Genomic DNA, 10,563 nt, shown 5'->3' with positions numbered 1-10,563 from the left:
TTTGTTTCAGTTTTTATTTACATTGTTTTCAGTATTTGGGGTAAAGGAATTTTGTTTTTGTCAGTCAGCAGTACTGGCCACCATGGAGGAAATGAGGAAACTTTGGCTTCAGTATATAGCTTAATCGAGGAAGTGACTGCACATGAAAATTTAATGTGTAATACATTGCATCCCCACAGCATCCACTCTGGTGCTCTTCAGATTGTAGTGTATTAATTTTTTAATTGATTGATTGATGCAAAGAACTAAGTGAGCAATATAGACAGTAAACAATTTAAGAGGTCGGAAAAGAGAAAGTACTTATGGACAGGTTTCATTGAGGTCATGGAACCTGAGGTGGGCCCTGTAAAACAAGTGATTTTACTTTTTCTTTTAATTAAAAAAAATTTTTTTTGTAGTAGGGTCTAGCTGTCCCCCAGGCTATAGTGCAGTGGCTCAATCTTGGCTCACTGCAACCTCTCCATCCCCTGGGCTCAAGTCATCCTCCCACCTCAGCTTCCCAAGTAGCTGGGACTACAGGTGCATAACACCATGCCTGGCTAATTTTTTTTTTTTTTTTTTTTTTTTTTTTTTTGAGACGGAGTCTGGCTCTGTCACCCAGGCTGGAGTGCAGTGGCCGGATCTCAGCTCACTGCAAGCTCCGCCTCCCGGGTTCACGCCATTCTCCTGCCTCAGCCTCCCGAGTAGCTGGGACTACAGGCGCCTGCCACCTCGCCCGGCTAAGTTTTTGTATTTTTTTAGTAGAGACGGGGTTTCACTGTGTTAGCCAGGATGGTCTCGATCTCCTGACCTCGTGATCCGCCCGTCTCGGCCTCCCAAAGTGCTGGGATTACAGGCTTGAGCCACCGCGCCCGGCAATGCCTGGCTAATTTTTGTATTTTTTTGTAGAGAAGGGGTTTCACCTTGTTGTCCAGGATGGTCTCAAACTCCTGAGCTCAAGCGATCTGCCCACCTTGGCCTCCCAAAGTGCTGGGATTACAGGCATGAGCCACCGCACCCAGCCTTTACTTTTACTTTACTAACCTCAGAGAAGGGTTAGGAAATACATCATCCTACTTTTTGTTGTTGTTTTTGAGACAAGGTCACCCAGGCTGGAGTAAAGGCTTGTCTCAAACTCCTGGGCTCAAGCAATCTGCCCACCTCAGCCTCCCAAAGCGCTGGGTTTATAGGCATGAACCACCACACCTGGCCCTCTTTCTCTTTTTTAAGAATACTATTTCTTAAGTCCATGAAAAGATCTAGAAGCAGTGACATCCAAATATCAGTGAGCATATAAAGTACCCAGATTGTGATCTCTAAATACCTTTTCCATTAATTGGAACCAAGACTCTTTGGAGGAATGGCCAATTCCAAAAGTGTGACAAGAAATAGACAAGATGAGCCTGGGACATTTTGTTGTGCCAGAAAGTAGAGACTAATGGATAATGTCAAGAGGATACAGAAGCCACCATGAAAGTACTATTATTAGCAAAAAAAAAAAAGGGCAATTTGAGCAGGAAAAAAAAATTTACAATTGACTACAACCATACTGAATGTATTTAAAAGTGAATTCATATTGATAGAAGAGAAAAAATAAAAGACCAAAACAAAACCCTCATTGGACTACATAGGATGTAACTAGGGCAGAATTACTCATTTGAATATTTGTATTTAAAAAGAAAGAATTGGGCATCTATCTATCATGTACAGACTATATTTGAGAGTTACTGGATAACCCTAGTAGATGAGAGAAAGTGCTTTGCAGAAGAATTCCTGCTCAATAATGTGCAAGATATGATAGAATTAGAGAATCATCATTAGTCCAGGCATGGTGGCCCATACCTATAATCCCAGCACTTTGGGAGGCCAAGGTGGGAGGATGGCTTAAGCTGAGAAGTTCCAGACTAGCCTGAGCAACATAGCTAGACCCCATATCTACAAAAAAAAAAAATTAAAAATAACAAAACCAGGCAGAGTGGTACATGCCTGTAGTCTCAGCTGCTTGGGAGGCTGAGGTGGTAGGTTTGCTTGAGCCCAGAAGATCGTGGTTTCAGTGAGCCATGATTGTGCCACTGCCCTCCAGCCTGAGTGACAGAGCAAAACCCTGTCTCAAAACAAAAAAAAGAGGAAAAAAATAATCATTGATTTGCATGAAATTAAACATTGATATAGGCAACAATCAGTGGATGAGCTGATTGAAAGATTGGTGGGGAAGTTTGCAATGCAGGGATCTGAGTCTATTGATTTATTAAAGATGGATTTGTGTATCAGTTAGCTTTTGCTCTGTTACAAACCACTTCAAAGCATAATGGCTTAATGCAACAATTTCATTTGCTCACAATTCTGGGGATCTGCTGGCATTTTTTTCTGGCTTGTGCTTGCTTTGCTGTACCTGTGGTCAGCTGGCAACTCCTATGGTCTAGATAGTGTAGGATGATTTCACTCACATGTTTTAAGGTTTGCAGGTTTCTGCTGCAAGTTTTTTCTTGTCCTCCAGGGGGCTAACCCAGGCTTCTTCAGATGATGGTCTCAGAATTCTGAAAAGTAGCAAAGAGGGAAATCCCCAGTATGCAAAGTTTTCTTTTTCTTCTGCTATCTCTAAACACAGTGCAAATGATTTTTGAGTCTCGGTTTGCCATCAGATTTGCTGTTGTCTGTTTGCCAAATCATGTCATGTGTCCAAGCCCAGAGTGAAAACAAGAGGTGCCTGCCCAAGGGCATAAATACAAGGAAGTCTGAAAAAATTGGGGCCAGGCACGGTGGCCCATGACTGTAATCCCAGCACTTTGGGAGGCTGAGGTGGGCAAATCACCTGAGGTCAGGGATTCAAGACCAGCCTGGCCAACACGGTGAAACCCTGTTTCTACTAAAAATATAAAATGAGCCAGGTGTGGTGGCATGCACCTGTAGTCCCAGCTACTCAGGAGGCTGAGGCAGGAAAATTGCTTGAACCTGGGAGGCAGAGGTGGCAGTGAGCCGCGATCACGCCATTGCACTCCAGTCTGGACAACAAGAGCAAAACTACATCTCAAAAAAAAAAAAATTGGCTGGGGTGAGAGGGAGCCATTACTGCTACAATCTACTACAGTCAAACACGGTATGCTTCCTGATGTGATTTTATGTGAAGCACACAGACCAACCTATGAAGTCCTCTTGCCAAAATTACTGAACCTGAAATTTAATCAAACTCTAGCGATAACCTCCATTTTCAGGAAACTCAAGAGATAGAGGAACAAGTAAAGCAACACTGCAAGGAATGAAATACACTAGTAGCCATTAATGCAACTTACTGAAATGTCCAGATCTGTGCTTTTCCTGGACATGGCAAGATAATACTTCCTGGCATTTGTTTTTTTTTTTTCTTTTTTTTTTTTTTGAGACGGAGTCTTGCTCTGTCGCCTAGGCTAGAGTGCAGTGGCCGGATCTTGGCTCACTGCAAGCTCCACCTCCCGGGTTCACACCATTCTCCTGCCTCAGCCTCCCGAGTAGCTGGGACTACAGGCACCTGCCACCTCACCGGGCTAGGTTTTTTTTTTTTTTTTTTTTTTGTATTTTTTAGTAGAGACGGGGTTTCACCTTGTTAGCCAGGATGCTCTCCATCTCCTGACCTCGTGATCCGCGCGTCTCGGCCTCCCAAAGTGCTGGGATTACAGGCACTTCCTGGTATTTGTTTAGGTAGTACCATGTGACCAGTTCTGGCCAATGAGATGAAGAATACTTGACTTCGCGGCTGAGGCATTTAATTGCCTATGAGAGCTCGTTTCCTCCTGTGCCCCTTGGGGCTCTTTTCCTCCTGTGCCATAATTGACCAACGATGTTCTGCATAGTAACTACTTTATCAGTCTGGGTCTGGAAATGATACTGATGTTTGACAGGTAGCAGAGCTCCTCAAATCTTTCCTAGTAATAACAAAATGCTCTTGCATGATTTTTTAACAATATATTTATTTAAACAGGAAGTTGTCACTGATATACTTTAAAGTATTTTATCAATTTGTTTCCATTTTTATTTACATTCTTTTCAATATTTTGGGTAAAGGAATTCTGTTTTTATCAGTCATCAGTAGCTCAATCTGAGATGGGTATATAGGAGAAGTAAGAAATTAAGCCTCATTGTTTTAAGCCAATTAGATTTTGGGATTGCTTGTTACCACAGTATAACCTAGCCTATCCTAACTGATAGACAAGTCTAGAATGTGGCTAATCCTACAGGGCAAGTGACCTGGTTTCTTCATAAATTCAGTGGCATAAAAAATGTTAATTAAGGAAAGGGGCCAGCTGTAGATTCAAGGAGACCTAAGAGCTCCTATAACCACATGCCATGTATGGATCGTGATGGATGCTGATTTGAATAGACAAACTGAAAAATGACTTTTTTTTTTTTTTGAGATGGAGTTTCTCTCTTGTTGCCCAGGCTGGAGTGCAGTGGTACAGTCTCAGCTCACTGCAACCTGTGCCTCCTGGGTTCAAGTAATTATCCTGCCTCAGCCTCCTGAGTAGCTGGGATTACAGGCACCTGCCACCACACCCGGCCAATTTCTGTATTTTTAATAGAGTTGGGGGTCTCACCATGGTGGCCAGGCTGGTCTCAAACTCCTGACCTCAGGTGATCTGCCTGCCTCGGCCTCCCAAAGTGCTGGGATTACAAGTGTGAGCCACTGTGCCTGGCCAAAAAAGGACATTTTAAGATAATTGAGGAAATTTTCTTGTAGACTGGATGTTATTCATTTTACTACGTGTGAGACTGGCTTTAAGCTTATGTAATAAAATGCATAAGCTTAAATGCATATAGAACTATGGGTGACTGAAATGCATATAAAGCATATGAGATGCATATAGAACTATGGATGAAATGCATATATACATGAGATGCATATAGAACTATGGATGACTGAAATGGTCTGATAATCTGGAATTTGCTTACTATTTAAGCAGAGACTTTATAAAGGAAAAGGGGTTAGTTGAAGAAGCAAATGTGACAATAATTTATTGAATCTGGGTGATAGATATATGGAGGTTCATTGTACTAGTATTTCTACTTTTATATAAGCTTTAATTTTTTTTTTTTTTTTTTTTGAGACAGAGTCTCACCAACTTTTTCTTTTTTTTGAGATGTAGTTTTTCTCTTGTCCTCCAGGCTGGAGTGGGATGGCGCTATCTTGGCTCACTGCAACCTCCACCTCCTGGGTTCAAGTGATTCTCCTACCTCAGCCTCCCTAGCAGCTGGGATTACAGGCATCTGCCACCATGCCCGGCTAATTTCTTTGTATTTTTAGTAGAGGCAGGGTTTCGCCATGTTGGCCAGGCTGGTCTTGAACTCCTGACTTCAGGTGATCTCCCCGCCTCAGCCTCCCAAAGTGCTGGGATTACAGGCATGAGCCACTGTGCCTGGCCAGTTAGCAACAGTTTTAAGGCTGTTGGTACTTATTGATAAGTCACCTTCTAAGATTTGTTACACAGATTTACTCTTGGAAAAGCAGGGGTTTCTTCGTTTGTTTGTTTAGATAGAGTCACATTCTGTCGCCCAGGCTAGAGTGCAGCGGCATGATCTCAGCTCACTGCAACCTCCGCCTCCCAAGTTCAAGTGATTCTCCTGCCTCAGCCTCCCGAGTAGCTGGGATTACAGGTGCCCACCACCATGCCCAGCTAATTTTGTTGTATTTTTATTAGAGACGGGGTTTCACCATGTTGGCCAGCCAGACTGGTCTCGAACTCCTGACCTCAGGTGATCCACTGCCTTGGCCTCCCAAAGTGATGGGATTACAGGCGTGAGCCACTGCGCCCGGCCTGGAAAAGCAAGTTTTAAATGGAGAAGAGTAGGAAAGGCATTTCAAAAGTCACACTGGTATAACAGATAAAAGATGTGAAGGTGAGTAGTCATTCATAATAATGAATTTGGGGAAAGATGAATAGAAAAGTCTAAGTAGAGCAAAAAGTAAAACTAAAACTGAACATTACAGCTATATCACAGGCTTTCAGGTATTTTCTTGTAACACTGGAACCATTTAAGGTTTTTGAGAAGTAATGTGAATTACAGCAATTGTGTTCATGTTCAATAAAATGAAATGCTGAGCATTTTCTTTTTGCCAAGTTTCTAAACTGAAATGGCAATAACTCTTTGTGTAAGAAACACTGTGTTGAGGCTTACAGATTGCTAAAAGGGGTCTCCAGAGGTTATCTGATTGATTTCTTTGGCATAGGCCTGGTGAGTTATCTTTAAGTCTTTTTTCTCTGTCTTCTGTGGATGCAGGAAACAAATGATGACTGTAGAACATCCACTTCATATATAGTATTTGAAAACAGCATGCTTTAACCTTCATTTTTCTAGGCTTTAAAAAACTCATTATCACCTTAAACCACTCCAAATTTCAGGCAATAAATATGACATGTAACTTTACCTTTTTGCTTTGTTTTGTTTTTCACTGCTGAACTACCCCCTCACCTCTTTTCTTTTTTTGAGACCAGGTCTGTCGCCCAGGCTAGAGCTCAGTGGTGCAAACACAGCTCACAGCAGTCTTGACCTCCCAGGCTCGGGTGATCCTCCCACCTCAGTGTCCTGGGTAGCTCAGACTGCAGACATGCCACCACACCTGGCTAATTTTTTCTATTTTTATAGAGATGGGGTTTCACTATGTTGCCCAGGCTAGTCTCAACCTCCCGGGCTCACAGGATCGTCCCGCCTTGGCCTCCCAAAGTGTTGGGAATATAGGTGTGAGCCCCTGCTTCCAGCCCCTCACCTTTTTAAAGTCTCATTTGTCCTCAACTAGCATCCTTTCTCCCCCTCATGTGGCCTTTTCTCCACCTGCCCATGGACTCCTGACTGCCACTGTGCTGTGTGTACTACGTAATGAGGCCTTTGTGTTTGCTGTTTCCTCTGCCTGTAGTGCTCTTGCCACTGGTATCGGTATAGCTGGCTTCCTCATTGACATCAGGTCCTTACACAAAATTTCCTTCTCAATAAGCCTTTCTCTGGCCTCCCTATCTAAAATTAGAGTGTTCCTGCACCTTTCCCTCGCAAGAGAAACACATTCAATCTTTTTTCCCTGTTTTATTTTTCTCCTTTTCTTAGGTTAGGGACCTGACGCAGCCACCCTGTGTTCTGTATTTGGGAGTTTTTATACCTGACTCTTCATTTCTATCATTAAAATTCCACTTACATTTTTTTCTTTTAATGATATTAATGATAGCCCAAGTATCCTTTGAAAGATGAGGGCAGTGCCACCTGCATTCAGGTGTGAGTCTCTTGAGTAGGAAGTTTAATCAATTGAATTACCCCGGGCGCTCTCACCCTTATAGGGACAGCCCTGCTTATCACTCTCTAACATATATTTTTTCTATTTATCATGTATATCATGTTTATCAACTCTCTCACTAGAATGTAAGCTCCCCAAGGCAGGGAGTTTTGTTGTTTCTGCTCATGACTGTATGCTCAGGGCTTAGAATAGTGCCTGGCATATATATTCTCAATAAATATCTGTTGACTGAATAAGTGAACATTGTTCATTTATTTGCATGCTTGTATCTCTTTATACTATAGAATCTTTGAGGAGCTTTGAATAAAGCTAGTCAATAATATATGAATTTTTGGATCACTTACTGTGGACCAATGCCTATCACAGCGCCTTGCATAAAGTTTAAACCATAAATACTTATTTAAAGGGATGAATAAAAAAGTAAAAATCTAATGACCTTTTAACCATGTACCAAGTCTAGGCAAAGAAATATTACAGAAATGAAAATTGTGTTTATCACTCATTTATACAGATTTTTTTTATAGCACATTGCATTTATTGAGCCCTCTCTCAGTAATGCCCCTCTGCAGGGGCCAGGCTAGGGGAGGCATCCTTTGTGGGCTTCACCTTCTAGGTGATGTTCCAGTAGCCCTTTGTAACTTGACCCTGATAGACAGCCTTCTGGGAGATAGTGTGTGGCAGTGTACATCAAAGTTTTAAACATGCATGTAGTCTTTGACACAGAAATTCCATTTCTAGAAATATATCCTATTAATCAGATAAAGGAATATACAAAGATAAGTGGACAAAGATTTATAGCAATGTTTATAAGATAGAAAAACTGGAAACTACTATGCAGCCATATATTAGAAAGTATGATATATACAAACATCATTTTATAATGGGATATGAATTTTTTATATATATATATAAGCTTATAAATACAAAATGGATACTTCTGGTTAAAGATGATGGGGTAAAGGGATTTTTACCTCATCCCCTTTCTCAAAACATTCACAACAAAAGGAATTATAAAAAGAAAAACATTTTATCTTCGAGGAAGCAGCTATAACCCCTAACATCAAAATGGGACACCTACTCACTAAGTACTGTGAAATGAGGATTTTGGTAAAGGAAGAAGCTGAGAACTGGCATATGTTCTCTCAAAGCTAGAGACTTCATTAAACGTGTCATGGTTATGAAAGGCTTATCCAAGAGTCCCTTGTTTAGATTGAAAAAGGCTGCAGGTGAGTCAGGAGGATGGCGAATGTCTCCAGAGAGCCTTGAGGTTAATCACAGAATGGCAGGGAAGATGGAGCTGGAGGAGAATCAGGCAGGATACACCAGAGGAGACTGCTAGAGGTAAAGCATGATGAAAGAAGTTGTCTTAGCTCCAGCTGCTCTAACAAAATACCATAAACTGGGTAGCTGAAACAACAGACATTTATTTTCTCACTGCTCTGGAGGCTGGAAGTCTGAGATCAGGGTGCTGGCATAGTTTCTGGTGAACCCTTTCTTCCTGTGTTGTAGGTAGCTGCCACCTTGCTGTGCTCACACGAGCTCTTCTTTGTGTGTGTGCAGAGAGTGCACTCTGGAGTCTCTTAAGGAACACTATTCCTGTCTTATCAAGGCCACACCCTTATGACTTCATGTGATTTTCATTACCTCTGTAAAGGCCCTATCTCCAAATAAAAGGAGGTTAAAGCTTTGACATAGGCATTTCGGGGGTTAGAGGGGCACAATTCAATCCATAACAGAAGGTGGAAAAGCATCCAAAGCAAAGGGAGTGTAACTGAACGGGATTTCCCTGAGCCCCATCTCAAAGGAAGGAACTTAGTTAATAATAGGCGACTCAAGACAGCGAACGTCAATGAAAGTTGCAGATTGCGCCAGCTGACTCCTCATCCCACACTATGTTTCAGCAGATAACAAGCCCCACTAATGAAGACTCATAATCAGAAAAGACCCAGAAGGGAACTGCTGTGGGTCAGGTTCTCTAGAAGCAGAGCATCTGACAAGGATTCTTTGAAGAGTGATTTATTGAGGGAGCGCTCTCAGGAGAAACCTCTAAGGTAGTGAGAGAGAAGCAGGATCAGGCAGAGGGAAAAATTAAACATATGGCTTCTGCTGAAGTCTAGCGTCAGTCTGATCCCATAGGGAGCTCTGGAGCATGACTGGCACCAGAGAAGTAGACTGCCCCCACCTTGCAGCAAGGGAGCAGGCTTTTATAATTTCAATCCATCAGCCATTGGCTGTGGGCCACACTCAGGTGGAGGACATAATCTCACAGGTATTTCTGGGTAAGATAGCTCCTATCATGAGGGCAAATTCTCAGGAAAGAGTGCATCTGTGAGTCATTAGCAGCCAACACTCACAGCAGCTGGCTGATGAGTACAATGGCTTGGTAAAAGCATCTGGGCAGAGCACCAACACCACCTACTATAGCAGCGGTTCTCAAAGTGTGGTTCCTGGGAAAGCAGCATCAGCCTCACCTGAGAACTTGTTAGTAATGCAAATTCCCTAGCTCAACCCCAGACCTATTGGAATCATAAACTCTGGGGATGAGCCCCAAGAATCTGTGTTGCAGCAAGCCCTCCAGGTGATTTTGTTGCATGCCCAAGTTTGAGAACCATTGAACTACCCTGGCCTATGGCTAGCACTGTAAAACAAAAGGATTGGAACTGACCCCAAACTTCTTGCAGTCTCCTGCACATAGCCCTTTTTCCACCTTTGCCCATGTAGTTCTCCCCACTTGAAATGCCCTTCTCCCTTCCCATCTTCTCAAGGCTCCCATCCCAACTTATGGAAGTACTGGGCATCTTTGAAGACCAAGCTCAAATGCCACCAGCTCCAAAAAGCGTTGTTGGATTCACCCAGCTCTGAGCATTTAGTCTTCACTCTAACATATATTCCACCTTGAGTTATTGTCATTGGAGTGTATGTCTGGTCCCCTGTGAGATTAAGCTGCTGGAGGACAATAGCTGTTCCGTGTCTATCTTTGCATAACTCTGCACCCAGAAAAGTATCAATGCTCAATGTTTGATGCATTAAGTTGAAGAGAATCGAATTGGAAAGCCGGGGGTCTATTTTTATCATTCTGAAAACCTCCTCAGTTTCAGCTACTATTACTTGTTGAAAACGGGGAGATTTCTGTGCATTTATAGACATGAATTGGAAGACCATCAGAGAAGTGATTCAGAAGAGCCTTGCCTTATATGCTGTCTCCTTTTGTGGAACTTAGGAGGGACAGTGAGTGCTCAGCTGTACTTCAGTCCTATCATTCTCACAGCTTTTCATTTTCAGTATAACCTCAAAAACTCATGCCTGTATTGGTCATGAGTGGCTTTGGTAGG

This window comes from Papio anubis, chromosome 1, assembly GCF_008728515.1.
Source record: "Papio anubis isolate 15944 chromosome 1, Panubis1.0, whole genome shotgun sequence".
In the NCBI taxonomy this organism is placed as follows: domain Eukaryota; kingdom Metazoa; phylum Chordata; class Mammalia; order Primates; family Cercopithecidae; genus Papio; species Papio anubis.
The sequence above is the reverse complement of the archived record's forward strand: the minus strand, read 5'-3'. Positions refer to the sequence as shown.